Source organism: Plecotus auritus (assembly GCF_963455305.1).
Source record: "Plecotus auritus genome assembly, chromosome: 2".
Lineage (NCBI taxonomy): Eukaryota > Metazoa > Chordata > Mammalia > Chiroptera > Vespertilionidae > Plecotus > Plecotus auritus.
In genome coordinates this window covers 120492720-120514846 of record NC_137771.1, presented here as the reverse complement: position 1 = coordinate 120514846, position 22127 = coordinate 120492720, and the positions used below count along the sequence as shown (strand labels likewise).

The 22127-nt window shown below is 43.0% G+C and overlaps 1 protein-coding gene across 1 annotated transcript in view; it reads right to left on the bottom strand.

The window, feature by feature from the left end:
• Positions 1-5112: 5112 nt before the first annotated feature.
• Positions 5113-22127, bottom strand: part of TSC22D2 (TSC22 domain family member 2) — an 82098-nt gene continuing 65083 nt past the window's right edge. The window contains exon 3 of the mRNA XM_080657523.1: positions 5113-5350. The gene's annotated coding sequence lies outside the window, so the exon portion shown is untranslated. The remainder of the gene's footprint in view (positions 5351-22127) is intronic.

Sequence of the window (22127 nt, the reverse complement as noted above, 5' to 3'; positions counted from 1 at the left end):
GGAATCCACAGGCAGCAAAATCTCAGACATATGCCGAAGTAATTTCTTCACTGATACAGCGCCTAGAGTAATGGAAACTAAAGAGAAAATAAACAAATGGGACTACATCAAAATAAAAAGCTTTTGCACAGCAAAAGAAACCATCAACAAAACAACAAGAAAGCCCCCTGCATGGGAGAACATATTTGCCAATGTTATCACCAATAAAGGTTTCATCTCCAACATTTACAGGGAACTCATACAACATAACAAAAGGAAGATAAACAACCCAATCAAAAAATGGGCAACAGACCTAAATAGATACTTTTTGAAGGAGGGCAGAAGAAAGGCCAAGAGACATATGAAAACATGCTCAAAGTCACTAATTATCTGAGAGATGCAAATCAAAACGACAATGCGATACCATCTCACACCTGTGAGAATGGCTATCATCAACAAATCAAACAACGACAAGTGTTGGCAAGGATGTGGAGAAAAAGGAACCCTCGTGCACTGCTGGTGGGAATGCAGACTGGTGCAGCCACTGTGGAGAACAGTATGGAGTTTCCTCAAAAAACTAAAAATGGAACTCCCATTTGACCTAGTAATCCCACTTCTAGGAATATACCCCAAGAAACTAGAAACACCAATCAGAAAGGATATATGCACCCCTATGTTCATAGCAGCACAATTTACCATAGCTAAGATTTGGAAACAGCCTAAGGGCCCATCAGCTGCTATAAAAAGAAGGAATGCTTACCATTTGCAATAGCATGGATGGACCTGGAGAGCATTATGTTAAGTGAAATAAGCCATGCAATGAAAGAAAAATACCACATGATCTCATTCATTTATGTAAAATAAAGAACATTATAACCTGATGAATAAAAAGATAGATATAGAGGCAGTGAAGCATGGAATAGACTGAAATTACAGCAGGAAGGCTGGAGAGTGTTGGGGAGGGGGGGGAAAGAGATCAACCGAAGGACTTGTATGCATGCATATAAGCACAACCAATGGACACAAAACACTGGGGGTTGGGGGGTGGGATGAGGGCATGTGCTAGGGGTTAGGGGAGGCTGGGGGAAGGTCAATGGGGAAAAAAGGAGACATATGTACTACTATTTGAATACTTTAAACAATAAAATAAAATTAAAAGAAAAAGAAAAAAGAAAATTCTGATGCTCATCTATGTATGTCAACAAGGTTTTTCAGAGGTAATATCTATAAAAATGAAAAACAGAAGTAGAATTGGTGCTAAATCTTTCTCATTCGATCAGTAAACAATATTCATCCATGGATATGTGACTTAACTTAAAAATGTTACCAGCCATATTCATCTTTTTTAAAAAAATTATTATTTTTAAAATGTGACAGTAATTTAGCTACAGAACCAAAGTGTCACTATTTTGCTAATTAAACTTGACCCAAGTCCTCACATATTCCGAAGTTTACATAGTTCAGTATCAAATGGCTTGACAGGAATGGGTGCACGGGTTTCGCCTTTCTTCCTCCTCCCATTACACAAGAACCCGGGGACAGGCAGGACAGTCAAGTGGTAGGTGCTGGGCATCTCCAACCAACATGGATGCCGCTCTTTTCCAGGTCAGCATGGCCCATTTTCAGGCAAGCCAAGCTTAGCCTCAGAAATACTGACTCAAACCTCAAGGTCACAAGCACACAGTGTATCATTGAGTTTTGCTGTGTAACAATTTAAAAAGTTAGTGATTTGACAACAATCACTGTTAGTTCACGATTCTCTGGGTGATGGCTGGGGTTTGTTGAGCCAGGTTTGCAGAGCAGGTCTCTGTCTGGGTTGGGCACACACACCTGTGCAACAAGTCAGCAGAGTAGCTTTGCTGGGCTACTGACCCGGGATGGGAGAGGGACCACACTGTGTGTCTCTGCCGCCTCATAGGTGACCTCGAGTTTGTACCCAGAGCAGCTCTTCAGGGTTCTAAGAGAAGGAGCAGAAACAATCAGGCCTCTAGGAGCCTCGATTCAGAACAGGCATAGATTCCTTTACCCAGAAGTCATATTCAGCTCAGAGGCAAAACGTGGAGAAATAAACTCGACTTCTTGATGAGGGGAGCTGCAAAGTCAAGTTCAAAACCACTCACATATCTGCAGGCTGTATTTAACAATCACAGTTAAATATTTAAGTTTGTGTCAGGCACTGTAATGACAGCTCAGGACAAGCATAGGAGGGATTCATGCCTTGTGCTATGATTACACAAAACGAAGTCACCTCCCAGGTGTCTGAGGGCACAGGTGCTTCTGCTTTGCTCAGGCTTCTGGTCTTCTCCCCCGACAGCGGTGGCCAGGCAGAGCAAGAGGCGTGGCCGGACCAAGTAGGAGTAAGTGGCAGCTGTCTTCCGCCAGCTTTTCCCTGGAAGTGTCAGCTGAGCCTTAGAGGGCAGGGGTCTCAGGCCCGTGGTGAAGTGAGTGGCAGCTGCTACTCCCTTCCCGGTGGTGGCCCGTCCTGCTTGAGAGCGGTCCACGTGCCACCGTCGCGCACCCATTGCGCTTCGGAAACGTCCCGCGAGGGGGCGCCCTTGCCCCACGCTCGGCCGCTTGCTAGGCGGAGGCCACGCTGGGCGTGCGGCGGCGGGGGGGAGGGGGGTGTCACCCAGGATATGGGCTGTCTGGCTGCGGGAGGGCCTGTGGGCGCGGTGCCGGGACACAGTGGGGGCTGTGCCTCGACCCCAGAAGTGGCGACAGCCCGGAGGGCGGGGCCGCGGTCCGGGAGGCGCGGAAATCTCGGCCGCCGTCGTCGCCCCTTCGCCCCAGCTGCCCGGCCATATTCATCTTACTAAGATGTGTGTTTCCAGTACAGCTTTTCTTTTTAAGTTTGAAATGTATCATGCTTTTCAATATATTTAGTTTTTTTTTTTTGATCAATTGTATACTTATAATTGTGCTAATATAATTATCATTAATTGAGAAAAAAATTTAACACCTAGAACTGTATGGTCTGGGGCAATAAAAATTGTCCGTCTGTTCAGGCTGCTATAACAACAGAACCTTAGACTAGATGGCTTGTGAAAAACAGAAATGTGTTTGTCACAGTTTGGAGGCTGGGAAGTCCAAAAGCAAGCTGCTGGCAGGTTTGGTGTCTAGTGAAAAATTGCTTCTTGGTTCATAGATGGCCATCTTTTTGCTGTGTAGAAGGGGCGAGCGATCTTTCTTGTGTTTTTAAGGATAATTAGCAGCATTCTGGCCTCTACCAACTAGATACCAGTAGCAATTCCCCCTCAAACCCTACCAAGTTACAACAACCAAAAATGTATCTAGATATTGCCAAAAGTCCCTTGTGGGGCAAAATCACCCATGGTTGAGAATCACTACATTAGGCTATAATATTGTGGGGGGAGTGAAATTGAAAATGGAAATATAAGGTGAAAAGGAACCATGTGCAATTTCTGCCTGTTAAAGGAGAGTTGTTGCCCTGGCTGGGTGGCTCAGTTGGTTGGAGCATCAGCCCCAAAACCAAAAGGTTGTGGGTTTGATTCCCGGTCAGGGCACATACACAGGTTGCAGGTTTGATCCTCGGTTGGGGCTCATATAGCAACCAATACTAGTATATGTTTCTTTCTCACATAAATGTTTCTCTCCCTTTCTCCCTCTTCCCCTCCTCCCCCTCCCCTTTCTTCACTCTAAATCAATGAACATGTCCTTGGTTGAATATTTTTTTTAAAAAAGAGAACTTGTTCATTTTTTAGTCGATAATGGATATCTAGTCACTATGGGATTTCGTTTCTGCTGCTCTATATCAACATCTAAGTGGAAAAACAATTTTCGTTGTTGTTATAGATTGAATTGTGACCCCTAAAAAGATGTTTTAACCCCCACCACCCCAAAATTTGACATTATTTGGAAATAGAGTCATTACAGAGATAATTAAGTTAAATGGAGTCATTAGGGTGGGTCCTGATCCAGTTTTACTGGTGTCCTTATGAAAAGGGGACATTTGGGCAGACACAGATATGCACAGAAGGAAGACAATGTGAAGATGGTCCTGTGATGACAGAGGCAGAGAGTGATTGGACGGATAAAGCTGCAAGCAAGAAACACCAAGGACAGCCGGTCACCACAAGGAGCTAGGAAAAGGCACAGAAGGACTCTACCAAGAGTCCCAGGGGGAGCATGGCTCTGCCAATACCTTAGTTTTGAACCTCTAGCCCAGCCGTGGGCAAACTACGGCCCGCGGGCCGGATCTGGCCCGTTTGGCTGTTCTATCCGGCCCGCGGAGCCGAAAGAGTGGAGGGTTCTCTTGCTCTCCCCTCTGCTCCTTCACCAGCAGCAGTGTTAACATGGCAACGTGGGGAAACACGGCCGCAGCTCCTTCTTCTGAGTGGGCGGATATAAATCAGTAGAAGGAACAACCTCTCAATCTTCCAGAGGCTCCTTGTAATGCCCGTGGACGCGTCCCCCGACATCACCCTGGGAATGCGTAGACACGTTATCCTGGTGATGTAGGGAGACACGCCCCTGGAGAGCACAGTATCAGAGCATTAGCTAAAAAGGAGACCAACAACACTGTTCCCACTGAAGCTGATGTTTTAAAGACCAAAAACCTTTCAACCCAGTCTACATTGCCATCTACATCTACGTCCCGGGCATAATTTGGAAGTTGCACTAAAGAAAATGTTTAATTTACTGTTTACACATTTTGTTCTTTTCTATTTGTTTTAGTTTTAAATTATTTTATTATATTTAAGTTTAATTTGAAAGGCTTTTGTACCTTTCCTTTGTTAGGCAATTTTATTTTGCCTTTGCCATCTTCAATATAAGGTATGTTATTGTGCTATGATTCCTCCATTTTTTGAAGTTTCAAATTATAATAATTAGTGTTTACATTCTTCTTGTTAAAATGTTTGAAATGAATAAAACTATTGAAATTAAAAAAAAAAGACCGTACCCTTTTATGTTGTAATGATGTTTACTTTGAATTTATATTAGTTCACACAAACACTCCATCCATGCTTTTGTTCCGGCCCTCCGGTCCAGTTTAAGAACCCATTGTGGTCCTCGAGTCAAAAAGTTTGCCCACCCCTGATCTAACCTCTAAAACCATATGGCAATATATATCATTAAAATTCTTAAGATGAACTGAATGCCGCAACAGCTGCCCTCTTGGGTTTCGGTGTTGTCCCTTCACGGAATCCATGCCTGAATCTGCGGTACACAATTGTTAGTGCCTCCTGCGATCAGTTCTGGTGGTGCTTTGTCCTTTGGCCCTGGCACTCCAGTTACACTGCCTCTTGCGCTTGCGCCGCACTTGCCCAGGCAGCCTTTGCAGGCGGGAGGCCTTGGAGCTACTGCTGTGTGCCTTGTTGCTGTGCTGCTGAACTTCATCTTGCTTCTGCCCCTGAAACAAAAAAGCTACATTTGTTTTCTTATGCCACCCAGTTTGTGGTTTTTATTTTTATTTTTGTTACGGCGGCCCTCATAAACTAATATGCTTGCCATAAAAATAAAACCATAAAAACATGCAATAAAAATAAGACAATGCAAGGGTTTAATCTCCAACATTTACAGGGAACTCATACAACTTAACAAAAGGAAGATACACAACCCAATAAAAATAATGGGCAACGGACCTAAATAGATACTTTTTGAAAGAGGACAGAAGGAAGACCAAGAGACATATGAAAACATGCTCAAAGTCACTGATCATCCCAGAGATGCAAATCAAAATGACAATGAGGTACCATCTCACAACTGTCAGAATGGCTATCATCAACAAATCAACAAATGACAAGTGCTGGCGAGGATGCGGAGGAAAAGGAACCCTTGTGCACTGCTGGTGGGAATGCAGACTGGTACAGCCACTGTGGAGAACAGTATGGAGTTTCCTCAAAAAACTAAAAATAGAACTCCCATTTGACTCAGTGATCCCACTTCTAGGAATATATCCCAAGAAACTAGAAACACCAATCAGAAAGGATATATCCACCCCTATGTTCATAGCAGCACAATTCACCATAGCTAAGATTAGGAAACAGCCTAAGTGCCCATCAGCAGATGAGCAGATTAAAAAACAGTGGTACATCTACACAATGGAATACTACGCTGCTGTAAAAAGGAAGGAACTCCTACCATTTGCAACAGCATGGATGGAGCTGGAGAGCATTATGCTAAGCGAAATAAGTCAGTCAGAGAAAGATAAATATCACATTATCTCACTCATTTGTGGAATATAATGAACAACATAAACTGATGAACAAAAACAGATCCAGAGACAGAGAAGCATCGATCAGACCTTTAAACCTCAGAGGGAAAGTAGAGGGTGGGGGTAAGGAGGAGAGATCAACCAAAGGACTTGTATGCATGCATATAAGCCTAACCAATGGACACAGACACTAGGGGGGTGAGGGCATGAGTGGGGGGTGGGATGGGGGAGTAATGGGGGGATAAGGACACATATGTAATACCTTAATCAATAAAGAAAAAAATTAGACAATGCTCTAATGTTCAATTCCAGCTAGATGTTTAGGAGTTTACTGAACACCCCATCTCTTCATTAAAAGGGAAGAATGGTCAATGTTACCACTATGTTCATAGCAGCATTAGACAGAAGGTCCAAATGCCCCTTGATAGATGGATAAACACAATGGAATATTATTCATACTTAAAAGGAAGGAAATTCTAACACATGCTTTCAACATCAATGAACCTTGAGGACATCATACTATGTGAAATAGGCTAGTCACAAAAGACAGATACTGTGTGATTTCACTTAGGTGAGGTACTTAGAGTAGTCAAATTCATAGAGAAAGAGAGAAGAATGGGGGTTGCCAGGGACTGGGGCGGGGTGGGGGGTGGAGGGTGGAGAATGTGGAGTTACTGTTTAATGGGCATGGAGTTTTATTTGTTAAGGTGAAAACAGTTCTGTGGATGGCTGGTGGTGATGGTAGCACAACAATGTAACTATCCTGAAATGTGCTCCTTATGGTTAATATGGTAAAATGTATGATGTGTGTTTTATCACAATTAAAAAGAAAAGAGAATAGCCAATGTTAACAAAGATGCTAAAGGCATGACAGTACAAAATTGAGGTGATCTAATCACACAAATTGAGAATTAATGAAATTTGGATAACTTTCTATATGAGTCAATATTATTTTTGCTGGATAAATGTCAACATAGGTCTTCCCTCAGGGTGGGATACTCTACCCTATATCACCTAGTAACTTCCCTTAGAAAAGGTTTAAACCACACAGAGCTGAGCCAGGGCTTAAACCTAGGCCCTTTGACTCTTAGTCCAGTAGTACACTTTTCTTATGATACAAAAGAACTTTTATTTGGAAATAATCCCATCTAGTCCTTAGTTGTTGGACTAGAAAACAAATTGGGCCCGGTAGCCTTGTTGGGGGGGTAGTCAGCAGTGAGGTATTTTGAGGTGAATAAAAGAGAAAGAAGAACATGTTGGATTTCTGAGTTTCCAGGGGTAAGTATGGAGATTTGGAGCAGAAATAAAGTGCCAAAGAGAGAGATAGTGATCAGGCCATCTCTATTGTATCATTACAATGTGACTGAGGAGGAAATGCGAAGATTCATACTTGAGCCTGGCTGGTGTGGCTCAGTGGTTGAGTACTGACCTATGAACCAGGAGGTCACAGTTCGATACCTGGTCAGGGCACATACCCGTGTTGCAGGCTCGATCCTGAGGGTGGGGCGTGCAATAGGCAGCTGATCAATGATTCTCTCTCATCACTGATGTTTCTCTCTCCCTCTCAGAAATCAATAAAAAGAAAATATTTAAAAAAAAGTATTGGATTTTAAAGAGCAGCTCCAAACTTAAAAAAAAAAAAAAAATCCATACTTGAAAGTTGCAAACCGTAGGCCTCTTGAAAAATGGAATTTATTTGATAGTCATCTATTTTATTCCTACTTTATTTGATTATTCTGGGGGCCTTGGAGCATGGGTAGTTATTCATTCAGTGATAGCTGGAGACAGATGCTTAGAGGCATTTAATCTAGAGTTAGAAGGAAGAAAGGTTGGGGGTAGTTTTGGTAAGTGTGAATGGGAATAGTTTTCCAAACCAAATATTATTTGAAACACTATGTTTATTTATGCTTGGACTAGAAGACACATTTCATTATTTTATTTTATTTATTTTTTTAGAAGACACATTTTAAATGTGGGTTTAAAATTAGTTTGGGAATTGTCTTTAAGAAGGAATTGTATAATTTATTTGAAAGCTGGGCCTGATTAAAAATGCATTAGGAACAATCAGAGCCTGTGAGCTGCTAATGTGAATGCAGCATGAGGCCCAGAGCACCACATAGGAGCTTCTCACCAGCAAAGTGGAGCTGGAATCCAAACAGGCCCCTAGAGGTAATGCCTATTTACAGGAAGTGGGGTGAGAGGAGGGAACAAGAGGTTAAATGATAACATTTGAGCTGATATTTGCTTTAAAATACTTCAGCAAGAAAAAAGAAGTAAAAGGAATATGCATTAGTTTCCTGTGGCTGCCAAAACAAATTACAACAAATTTGGTGGCTTAAAACAGAAAAAAAATGTATTCTCTTTTAGTTGTGAAGGCTGAAAGTCCAAAATCAAGGTGTTGGTAAGCTATACTTCCTCCAAAGACTCTAGGGGGGAATTCATTCCTTGCTCCTTCCAGTTTCCATGGACTCCAGGCATCCTTGGCTTATGGCTGTGTTACTCCAGTCTCCGCCTCCGCGGACACACTGCCTCTTCCTCTTCTGTGTCAAAACTCTCTGCCTCTTTCTAATAAGGTTTCATAGGATTGCATTTACAGTACATCTGGGTAATTTAGGGTAAGTGCCTCCTCTCAATCGCTTTAACTTAATCACATCTTTTGCCATATAAGATAATAGTCTGTTTTGTCATATATCACAGGTTCCAGGAATTAGGGGGTGGACATATCTTTTGGAGAGTCACCATTCAGCCCACTACAAAATGAAATGCAAAATCTTGATAACTGATCAATTCAATTAATTTATTTTATTAAGGAATAATTGACAAATATAATTGTATGTATTTAAAGTGTAGAACATGATGAGTTGATATAAATATACATTATGGAATGATTAACAAGATCAAGATAATTCACTCATCTGTTATTTCACACATTTAACTCTGTGTGTGTGTGGGGGGGGGAGGGCTAAGAATGCTTAAGATCTACTCTCAGCAATTTTTAAGTATACAATATTGTGTTATTAACTATTAGATTCTCAGAACTTATTTATCAGGATAATTGATAAACTTATGTAATGGGCCTATACAGGTTTTAGTTTGGATAAATTTGTAAATTTTCTAAAAAAGAAAAAAAGGATTTCTACGTTAGGCAATGATGGAGTAACTGAAACCAGATTTAACCTTCTACTGTAAACAGGTAGAAAACTGGATGAATAGATGAAACAACTGTCTTCTAAAACTGGACAGAAAACAATGCAGACCTGTGGTCACTGACAGAAGGAACATAGATGAGATGAGCCCTATCGCCTTAGCTCTTTGCATTAAGGTAATCTCCGACCACTGCACAGGGAAGGGAGCAGTGTCACTGAACTGAGAAGACTGAGGATGGAGTTTGGGAAAGCTGAGCTGATTGAAATTAGTAATATAGCAACATGTGTGCATCTCCAAAAACACTTCACTGAACAAAAGAAGCCAGACCCAAAGGATTAATTCTGCATGATTCCATTTATGTGAAATTCAAGGAACAGGAAATCTAAAGTGTCAAAAAAACAGATGAAGGCTGGAATGGGAGGGACTCAGCTCTAAAGAGCAGAAGGGAACTTTCTGAAGGGACAGAACTGTTCAGCTCGGCTATGGTTGTGGTTGCATGACTGCAGACATTTGTCAAAAGTCCTCAAACTGTTAATTTTATTTATTTATTTATTTTTATTTTATTTTATTTTTTTTAATTTTTATTTATTTATTTTTTTAATTTTAATAAATCTTTATTCAGATTATTACAATTGTTTCTCCTTTTTCCCCCCATAGCTCCCCTCCACCCAGTTCCCACCACACCTTCTGCCCTTACCTCCCCGCCACTGTCCTCATCCATAGGTGTATGATTTTTGTCCAGTCTCTTCATGAACCCCCCATACCCCTTTCCCCCTGAGAATTATCAGTCCACTCCCTTTCTATGCCCCTGATTCTATTATATTCACCAGATTATTCTGTTCCTCAGGTTTTTAATTCACTTGATTTTTAGGTTCACTTGTTGAGAGATATGTATTAGTTGTTCATAATTTTTCTCTTTACTTTTTTCTTCTTCCTCTTCTTTAAGAATACCTTTCAGCATTTCATATAATACTGGTTTGGTGGTGATGAACTCCTTCAGCTTTTTCTTATCTGCGAAGCTCTTTATCTGCCCTTCAATTCTGAATGATAGCTTTGCTGGGTAGAGTAATCTTGGTTGTAGGTTCTTCCTATTCATCACATTGAAAATTTCTTGCCACTCCCGTCTGGCCTGCATAGTTTCTGTTGAGAAATCAGCTGACAGTTGTATGGGTGCTCCCTTGTAGGTAACTAACTGTTTTTCTCTTGCTGCTTTTAATATTCTCTCTTTGTCTTTTGCTCTTGGCATTTTAATTATGATGCGTCTTGGTGTGGTCCTCTTTGGATTCCTTTTGTTTGGGGTTCTGTGCGCTTTCTGGACTTGTAAGTCTATTTCTTTCACCAGGTGGGGGAAGTTTTCGGTCATTATTTCTTCAAATAGGTTTTCAGTATCTTGCTCTCTCTCTTCTTCTGGCACCCCCATAATTCTGATGTTGGTATGCTTGAAGTTGTCCCAGAGTCTTCTTACACTATCTTCAACTTTTTGGATTTTTTTTTTGCTTTTTGCTTCTTCGGTTGAGTGTTTTTTGCTTCTTTGTATTTCAATTCTTTGACTTGATTTTTGTGTTCCTCTTGTCTGTTTTTGGGTCTCTGTATAATATTTTTTATTTCAGTCAGTGTATGTTTAATTTCTAGTTGGTCCTTTTTCATATCTTCGAGGGTCTCGTTATATTTATCGGCCTTTTCTAGGATATTCTTGAAAAGCCTTATAACCGTGGTTTTGAATTCTATATCCAGTCGTTTGTTTTCCTCCATTTCTTTCGTTTGTGATCTGATTCTTTGACCCCGCATTTTCACTGCTTCCCTGAGTTGGTAAGGTAGATTTGTGTGCTAGGTTTCCAATATGGCCCAGTGGGTCTGCTTCCCCAGTTAACCTGAGGTGGACACTCTTGGTGCACCCCTTTGTGGACTGTGTGTACAGCCTTGTTGTTGGTATCACTGGGAAGAATTGACCTCCAGGCCAGTTGGCTGTAAGGATCAGCTGTGTCTATGCTGGGAGAAGTTCGGTGCTGGAGACAGCCTTATAGGATTAGACTTGCCAAATTGCAATAGCCTCTGTGCTCAGCTTGGATGGGGTGGAGTCTCAGTCCTGGCTTCCCATCAGCCTTGCCCTTGCGCACATGTGCACGCCTTCAGACCTCTGCCTTCCCGGCTCCCGAGTCTCCGCCCGAGAGTCCAGACTCCCTCCACAAGAGCGTGGGTCCCCAGGGGCTCGCCTGGAACTGGGTTTCACTGCAGTCAGAACTGGGGCTCAGTGTATTCAGGAGCCTCTGACTCCCTTCCACTACGGAAAGCCTGTGGCAACCTCCGCAGCCTTTGTGCGCACTGGCACGCGCGCACCTTCAGACCTCCGCCTTCCCTGGCTCCTGAGTCTCCGCCTGAGAGTCCAGACTCCCCCCACAAGAGCGAGGGTCCCCAGGGGCTCACCTGGAACTGGGGTTCAGTGCAGTCAGAACTGGGGCCCAGTGCAGTCAGGAGCCTCCGACTCCCTTCCACTAGGGGAAGCCTGTGGCAACCTCCGCAGCCTTTGTGCGCACTGGCACGCGCGCGCTTTCAGTCCTCCGCCTTCCCCGGCTCCCGAGTCTCTGCCCGAGAGTCCAGACTCCCCCCGTAAGAGCGTGGGTCCCCAGGGGCTCGCCTGGAACTGGGGTTCAGTGCAGTCAGAACTGGGTTTCAGTGCGGTCGGGGGCTTCCTTCCCCCTTCCGCCAGAGAAAGTCAGCCAGGCTCTCAGCCACCCTTTCTCTCTGTGCGCACAAAGACCCTTTGTCGTACCTCCAATTCTCTGTGAGCTTTTCTCTTTCCTTCTAATTGTAGAATTTTCACTCAGCCAGCTTCCCTGTGGTTCTGGATGGTGTCTGTCTTTTATTTGTAGTTTTGAAATTGTGCGAGGCAGCAGTTTAGGTGCTTACCTATGCCGCCATCTTGGTTTCTCTCTTCAAACTGTTAATTTTAAATGGTGCATTTTAGTATAGACTAGAGGCCCAATGCATGAAAATTCGTGCAAGAGTAGGCCTTCCTTCCCCCGGCTGCCGGTATTGGCTTCCCTCTGGCACCCGGGACCCGTGCTTCCCTCCAGCTGTCGGCAGGCACCCAGGACACGGGCTGCTTTGGTATGGCTGCCAGCAGGCACCCGTGCTTCACTCCGGCTGCTGGCAGGCACCCAGGACACGGGCAGCTTCCCTCTGGCTGCCGGCAGGCACCTGGGACCTGGGCTTTGCTCCGGCCCCAGCTTTGTCCGGAATGACATCCGAAAGGACATCTGGTCTAATTAGCATATTACCCTTTTATTATTATAGACTAGAGGCCCAGTGCATGAATTCATGCACAAGTGGGGTCCCTTGGGGTGGGCTGTGGGGATCGGGCCGAAACCGGCAGTCCACTACCACCTACCACTCCTGCCTGCTGCTCTTGCTCATTCCGGCCCTGCTGTGCCTGCCGTGGGCCCGCATCTCTGCAGTGTTGCCTGCCAGCTGTGAGCCCTGCGTCTGGTGCCCCTCCTGAGGCGGGGAGGGACCCAGGTAGCGATCGGCTCTCTGGGTGGATGTGGGACATCCTTTCTGGACAGAGATCCAGATCTGTCCCGCTGACATACGCGCTGGTTGTCGGGAGCCACCTGGCAGCCGCTTTTATGTAATTTCTTCCTTGTGGAGCATCTAGTGAGGAGAAGTGGCCGTGGTGCCCAAGGCTAACTTCCAGGAGGCCGGCAACACTGTCAGGATCATGTTGGCGGCACCGGTTCATCAGTGCCTGGCCCGTTCTCCAGAGACTGGACCTGCAGGACTACTGAGGGAGTGAGTGGCTGCCGCTGGGCTGGTAGGCTACCAGGACGGTCAGTCAGCTGAGTGGCATTTCTGCTGTGGGAGTGCACTGACCACCAGGGGGCAGCTCCTGCACTGAGTGTCTGCACCCTGGTGGTCAGTACATGTCATAGTGACTGGTTGACCGGTTGTTCGGTTGCTCATTTGTTCCGTTGCTTAGGCTTTTATATACCACGTGTACCAGTTAATAAAGCGGATTTTTTTCAATAGATGGGAGTTACACATATGTTGATATATATGCGATTGGATATGTATACTATTTTGTTGTATTGACAGCAAACTTCAAAACTTCATATGTCAATTTTTTTTAAAAAATATATTTTATTGATTTTTTACAGAGAGGAAGGAAGAGGGATAGAGAGTTAGAAACATCGATGAGAGAGAAACATCGATCAGCTGCCTCTTGCACACCTCCTACCGGGGATGTGCCTGCAACCAAGTTACGTGCCCTTGACCGGAATCGAACCTGGGACCCCTCAGTCCGCAGGCTGATGCTCTATCCACTGAGCCAAACCGGTTTTGACCATATGTCAAATTTGCTGAAGGTGTTAACATCATAGATATTTTTACACTTAAAAATGCCGAATTTCGTGCTAAAAGAAGAGAATTTGCAGGAAGTTTTAATTCATTACCTTCTTTTGAAGAAAAGTGCTGCTGAGAGTTATCGTATACTTTGGGAAGCTTATGGTGAACATGCTCCATCTCAAGGTACTTGTGAACACTGGTTTCAACACTTTAAAAGTGATGATTTTGATGTGAAAGACAAAGAATGTCCAGTTCAACCGAAAAAGTTTGAAGACCAACAATTACAAGCATTATTGGAGGAAGATGCATGTCAAACACAAACACAACTTGCAGAAAGATTAAACATTGCCCAGCAAACAATTTTCTGACAGTTTACAAGCAATGGGAAAGATTTTAAAGGAAGGAAAATGGGTGCCACATCAACTGAACGAAAGACAAATGGAAAACTGAAAAGTCATCAGTAAAATGTTGCCTCAATGGCATGAAAGAAAGTCTTTTTTTTGCATCGAATTGTGATTGGCGATGAAAAGTGGATTTATTTTGAGAATCCCAAATGCACAAAATCATGGGTTGATCCAGGTCAACGATCAACATCAACTGTGAGGCCAAATCGCTTCAGAAAGAAGACAATGCTCTGCGTTTGGTGGGATCAGGAAGGTGTGGTGAATTAGGAGCTTCTAAAACCAGGTGAAACCCTTAATACTGATCGCTACTGACAAATAATCAATTTGAACCATGCTTTGATCGTAAAATGATCAGAATGTGCCAGAAGACACAGCAAAGTAACTTTGCTTCATGATAATGCACCATCACACACTTCAAAACCAGTTAAAGACATAAAGATTTTTTTTGGGAAGTATTAACCCACTCACCGTATTCACCAGACCTTGCTCCTTCAGATTACCACTTGTTCTGATCGATGGCACATGCACTTTCTGAGCAGCACTTTAAAACGTACAAAGAAGTGGAAAATGGGTCTCTGAATGGTTTGACTCAAAATAAGAAAAGTTCTATTGGGATGGTATCCACAAATTACCTGAAAGATGGGGAAATGTGTAGCTAGTGATGGACATTACTTTGAATAAAGCACTTTTGATGTTTCTCTTGAAATTATCGTGTTTTATTTGATTACAAATCCGCATTATTAACTGGTATGCCTGGTATCTAGATTATACCTCAATAAAATTCACTAAAATATCTATATATATAAAAGGCTAAGTGACCAACTGTCCATCTGTCCATCCGACCGTCCGACTGGTCGGTACATATGACGCACACTGGCACTTTAAAAATAAACATTGACTCATGCATGCACGATACATATAAAGCTCTCACTGGTGCCAATCGCATGTGTGTTTTAGTTTTATACTATATTATATATACTATTTTTAAATATATTTTTATTGATTTCAGAGAGGAAGGAAGAGGGAGCGAGAGATAGAAACATCAATGATGAGAGAGAATCATTGATCGGTTGCCTCCTGGATGCTCCCTACTGGGGATCAAGCTTGCAACCTGGGCATATGCCCTTGACCAGAATCGAACCCAGGACCCTTCAGTCCATAGGCCAATGCTCTATCCACTAAGCCAAACCATCTAGGGCTTATATATACTATTTTGATATGTAATATTTTGCAGTAATGTAATTACCACATAAATCTTTATTCTGATTAATTTCCTTTCAATGTGGATGAATCCATGCACTGGGTCACTAGTCTTATATAATAAAAGGCTAATATGCAAATCAACCAAATGGTGGAACGACTTGTCTCTATGACATGCACTGACCATCAGGGGGCAGATGCTCAATGCAGGAGCTGCCCACTGGTGGTCAGTGCACTCCCACAGGGGGAGCACCACTCAGCCAGAAGCCGGGCTCACGGCTGGTGAGCGCAGCAGCGGTGGCGGGAATCTCTCCTGCCTCTGCAGCAGTCAGACATCCCCTGAGGGCTCCTGGACTGCGAGAGGGTGCAGGCTGGGCTGAGGGACCCCCGAGTGCAAGATTTTCATGCACCAGGCCAAGAGGCTATTTTAAATTGTGTTTCAGTGAGTCTTCTGGGAGTACCATTTTTGCTTTTTTATTCACTCAGCTTTTCTCCTGGATGCAAGCAGTTGTGAAGCTAAGAGGGATGAAGGGGGACACGGGGTTCAAGTAACATGCTTTTTGACATGTTATCATTAGAATATCAATTTATCTGGAGGATAAAGGGAAACTAGGTTTTGGAACTAGGAAACTGATTACTTATCTGCTCTAATTAGTTATCAAAAAACTCTGGCTTCACCCTTTTTGAGGCTTAGTTCCTTACTTTTTTATAGTGAAACTAGTGGCCCGGTGCACGAAATTCGTGCACATTAAAAGGGGATTAATTAGAGGAAATAATTTAATATTGCTATTTGCCCTTTCCCTATAATAGAATTGTCAGAGATGAAAGAAAATTAGTAAAATGTATATGAAAACCTTCCTCCTATCAGAGTCTGGGGCACACCACGGGACCCAGAGTCAAGTCCCCGCCCACCCACATGCACCTCAAAATTGTGTGAGACCCAGACCCGGCCGGGTCCCCCTCATTGGGATAGATCCAGACCTGGCTAGTCCCACCCTTGCCAAGCCCTGCTGGGCAGGGAACATAGCCTCAGGTCCCCTGGCCTGGTGCTAGGACAGGGGGTGTGGCCTGAGGTCCCCCAGCCCAGACCGGGGTCGGGGGGCGTGCCTTGAGGTCCTCCATCAAGCCCCGCCAGGTGTGGGACATGGCCTGAGGTCCCCCGTCAAGTTCCGCCAGGTGGGGGGGGGGGGCGCAGCCTCAGGTCCCCTGGCCCAGCACCAGGAGGGGGGAACAGCCTCAGGTCCCCTGTCAAGCCCCATCTGCAGGGAGGTGCAGCCTCAGGTCCCCCCTGGGTGGGGGGCGCGGCCTGAAGTCCCCTGTCAAGCCCCACCTGGTGGGGGGTGTGGCCTGAGGTCCCCCGGCCTGGCACTGGGTCGGGGGGAGCAGCCTGAGGTCCCCTAGCCCAGCACCAGGACGGGAAGCACACCTTGAGGTCCCCTGTGAAGCCCCATGGGGGCAGGGTAGGGCATAGCCTCAGGTCCCTGCTGATTGCTTGTTAAGGCTCCTTATGGGAACTTGGCTCCAGCTGTGGGTGCAGCCATCTTTGTGACGGAGTGATGGTTAATTAGCATATTCCCTCTTTATTAGATAGAATGATCTTATACCCATGGCTCAGCCATCCTCTTGTCTTTTAAAAATTTTTTTTATTAATTTAATTTTTATAAAATTAAAGTAAGGGGAATAAGAAGTATAAACCTCCAATATAAAAAAAAGTAAGTCATGGGGATGTAACCTACAGCCATCTTTTTGTCTTATGTACATGATGTAAAGGCAAAGGATTCAAGAAATGTTGGCTAATGCCATTATTATAGTGAAAAAATTCTCATGCAACTGGACAAAGATATATGGAGAAACAATTCTGGTTATAGAAAAATAAGTGTCATCTAAGTGTCCATTAGTAGGGGCATGCATGGCCCTAGCCAGTTTGGCTCAGTGGATAGAGCATCAGCCCATGGACTGAAGGATACTGGGTTTGATTCCAGTCAAGGGTACATACCTGGTTGCAGGCTCACCCCCAGCCCTGGTTGGGCATGTGCAGGGTGCAGGAGGTAACCAACTGATGTGTCTCTCTCACATCAATGTTTCTCTCTCTCTGTCTCTCCCCCTCCTTTCCGCTCTCTCTAAAAGTTAATAGGAAAATATCCTCAGATGAGGATTAACAACAACAACAAAAAAAGTAGGGGCATGCATGCCATCACGTGGCTTATTATATGATACTATGCAAACATTTAAAAGAATAAAGATGATCTCTGTGCTGCTATGGAAGGATGTCCATTACTGTTGACTTGTAGAAAGCAAGTTGAAGAAAAATATATTTACTACTAGTATAATCCCATTCATGATAAAAAAACAAAACACAAACAAACATGGACATGTGTGTGTATCTCAATTATATGCAGAGAAAACTCTGATTGCAGAGTCAGGTTGAAGATGAGTAGGAAGGAGATGTTTTGCCTTTAAAAAAACTTAGAATTTTTCAGCAAGCATGTGCTACTTATTAAGAAAATACACATTTCATAAACTCAAAATGGATAAAGGACTTAAACGTAAGACGGGAAACCATAAAAATATCAGAGGAATCCACAGGCAGCAAAATCTCAGACATATGCCGAAGCAATATCTTCACTAATACAGCGCCTAAGGCAATGGAAAATAAAGAGGAAATAAACAAATGGGACTACATCAAAATAAAAAGCTTCTGCACAGCAAAAGAAACCATCAACAAAACAACCAGAAAGCCTACTGCATGGGAGAATATATTTGCCAATGTTATCTCCGATAAGGGTTTAATTTCCAACATTTACAGGGAACTCATACAACTTAATAAAAGGAAGATAAACAACCCAATCAAAAAATGGGCAACAGACCTGAATAGATACTTTTTGAAAGAGGACATACAGAAGGCCAAGAGACATATGAAAACATACTCAAAGTCACTAATCATTCGAGAGATGCAAATCAAAACGACAATGAGGTACCATCTCACATCTGTCAGAATGGCTATCATCAACAAATCAACAAATGACAAGTGCTGGCGAGGATGCGGAGAAAAAGGAACCCTCGTGCACTGCTGGTGGGAATGCAGACTGGTGCAGCCACTGTGGAGAACAGTATGGAGTTCCCTCAAAAAATTAAAAATGGAACTTCCATTTGACCCAGTGATCCCACTTCTAGGAATATATCCCAAGAAACTAGAAACACCAATCAGAAAGGATATATCCACCCCTATGTTCATAGCAGTATAATTTACCATAGCTAAGATTGGGAAGTTAACTTAGTGCCCATCAGCAAATGAGTGGATTAGAAAACTGTGGTACATCTACACAATGGAATACTATGCTGCTATAAAAAAAAGGAACTCCTACCATTTGCAACAGCATGGATAGAGCTGGAGAGTATTATGCTAAGTGAAATAAGTCAGTCAGAGAAAGATAAATATCATATGATCTCACTCATTTGTGGATTATAATGAACAACATAAACTGATGAACAAAAATAGATCCAAAGACAGAGAAGCATAGACCAGATGCTCAAACCTCAGAGGGAAAGTAGGGGAGGGTGGGGGTAAGGGGAGAGATCAACCAAAGGACTTGTATGCATGCATATAAGCATAACTAATGGACACAGACACCGGGGGTGTGTGTGAAGGCATGAATGGGGGTGGGTGGGGGAGGCAATGGGAGGATAAGGACACATATGTAATACCTTAATCAATAAAGGAAAAACAAGAAAGAAAATACACATTTCTAACAAATAAACAGTTAGTACTCCTCTCTTGCACTGAGGCTGCAGAACTTGAAGCTATCAGTAAGCTGATTACAATCTGTTTGGTATTCTGTGGATGGAAACTTACCTTTCTTCATTCCAAAGACGATATATTGTTCTCATTTTGTCTATCTCAAAAGTTACCTTTTGAATCACTGAACTGCCTCAATGAAATCAAATAGATGAATCAATGATTAGGAATAATTTGTGTCTACTTTCATTGTAATTTGCTCCAGAAATGGAATTATTTTGCCCTTGTGACCTCTAACCCATTTGAATACAATAGGGAAATAAACATAGACTATGGTGTCTGACAGCCTGGAATCTAGTTCTATCACTAACCATGTCTGAATCTCAGGCAGGTTACATGCTCTCTGGATTCCATGAACCTGTCTGTCAAATGAGTAAAATGCTTGCTTTCCTGAGACTGACTATGGCAATTGTGAGGATCTAATGAGATAAAGAGGGGAAAAAGATTTTGAAGAAGGTGACTTAACTTATTTAGGTCACCTGAATGATCATAGGTGCCATTCCCAGGGCCTAAAAATCACCCAATCTTTCCTAGAGCTTTTGGTCAAAAAGTGATGAGGAAGAAGAGCATGCCCTCAACTAGAAAGAGGTAAAAGAATAAAGATGAGCTACTTCCCGGGTAGCTCAGTTAGTAGAGCATCGTCCCAAAACGCCAAGGAGTAACCAATGAATGCATAAATGAGTGGAACAACAAATAGATGTTTTTTCTCTCTCAAATCAATTTTTCAAAAAAGAGGTAAAAAGGAAAGCCATAACAAGCATTTATTGCATGCCTACTCTTGTCCAGGTGCCAGTTAAGTGATAGATATTTTTTATCTTATTTAATCCCCACAACAAACATATAATTTAGTTATCTCAGGCTACATTTACAGATCAGAACACTGAAGAATAAATAATGTGTGACATAAATGTGAACCCTCATCCATCCACTTAATAATAGTACTAGATATCAGGAACGCAACTGTGAATAAAAAAAGTAGACGTTCCTGCTCTCACAGATCTTACTTTTAAGGCAACATGGTTTGAAGTTTCCCAGCTATCAAAGAGCAAAGGGGACTCTCATTCAGTTTTTGCCACTCAGCTTCTGGCTCTAGCACTGGCACCCTCCCACCTCACGCTTCCTACACTCGTCACTTTAAGTCCCTCATGTAGCTCCCAGAACTCTGATGCCCTTTCTCCTCCTCCCCTGAGACGCCCCACTCTGTGCCAACACTGTATTAACCAGTTTTTCCTCCCAGGGTGGTTATCTGAGCAAAGGAAACTTCCAGGAAAACTGCATTTCTGTGTGAGTCAGCTGTCATCACAGCCATTACCTAATACTGAACCCGGCGAGTTCGGGAAGCTGACGTCAGTGAAAAAGCAAAGCCTCACAGGTTTGGACTCGGCTAGCAGCCACTGGCCTTGTCTCTGCAGCCCGTGCCAAGTCTTTGCTTGTTCTTTCTTTCTGGAGAGAGGATAGGGTAGCTTTTAAGAATCCCATTTAAAAAAGAGGGTGATGTTCCTGGGAAGGGAGGCCTTCTTTTCAATCTTTCTCAATGAGTGTTTAACAAGGACAGTTGGGCAGGATGGGCTGGGGAGAAGAAAGGGAGAGAATTCGGGCTGGAGAAAGGTGGGTATGAGAGGTGGCTACTGTAAGGACCACACAGACCGAGATTCTTGTGCCGGACATCTGGGTTTAAAGCTGATGTCTCAGCACTGAAACCTCTTCTTGTGTCCAGGGCAAGACCATAGGAAGAAACCCATCCTCCCAGAGTCAAGGCCTGGTTAGCAAAGGCAGTAGTACACATGGTAACTGTGCTGCTGGTCTTTATTGCTTTGCTTAGAAGTAAAGCTGCATAAGCTAAATTGTTACTCATCCCCTGCTGGTTTCTTAGGAAACTTCCTGGCTTGTCAGCTTCTAAGCAAAATATTTCTAGTCTCCATTTGACAGAAATTAAGCACACGAAAAGGATGCTTATTTGTATAACTCTTCACTACCTGGATCCTCAGGGCACCCTGGCCTGCTTTTTTGGGGGGCTGCTGATGCTGCTTCTGAACTAGCTCCCACTTTGCCCAGATGTGGATTTCCTACCCTCAAGGTATTCTTGACTCAGAAGTTACTCCCAGACTCAGCACTAAACAGACAAGTCTTCATATTGCCATCTCCTGTCATCAACTTTTTAGGGGTTATAATTTCCTGGCATCTTCCCAGTAACATCTGAAATATAGTATCCTAAATCAACTTGCTTTATTTTCTTTCTCATTCTCAGAGTAAAATATTAGAGTAAGTTTTCTTCAATCGCTCCTTATTTATTTTTATTCCATTTTGGCTACTTAACTCAGAAATAAATTAGAAATAAAAGGAAAGGATTAAGCCTCGCCTTCCATATAGGAATTATAGCTCAAGGTAACTGAGCAGTTGATAAAGGCAAGTTTCTCTTTAGAGAAGTATTTCACTAGTGACTGAGAAGGAATGATAGAATTAATAGGCTACTGTGTCTAGGCAATGATTATCAATGCTGCCAAAATCACAAAATTGAGATAACTGGACATTATGTGATGGAAGCATACACCATTACTTATGAATTAATATTAACAAAATATAAACCCAAATCTGATTAAGCTTCTAGATCTAAGCAATTTACAGAAAATACAGCCCAGCCGGTGAGGCTCAGTGGTTGAGCATTTATCTATGAACCAGGAAGTCAGGGTTTGATTCCCGGTCAGGGTACATGACCAGGTTTCGGGCTCCATCCCCAGTGGGGGCATGCAGGAGGCAGCCTATCAATGATTCTCTTTCATCATTGATGTTTCTGCCTCTCTATCCCTCTCCCTTCCTCTCTCTCTCTAAAAAAATCAATAAAAACATATTAAAAAAGTAAAGATGATGATCATTTAAAAAAATAAAAATAAAGAGGCTTTTAAAAAATAAAAGAATATCTTTTAGAGGTATATACTGAAATATAATATAGTATGTATATATATATATATATATATATATATATATATATATATGAAATATTGTATCTTGAATTACTTTTGCAATAATCCAGAGGAGAGTGGGGTAAATGGGTATGAGTGTAAGTAATACAAGACTGGCCATGACT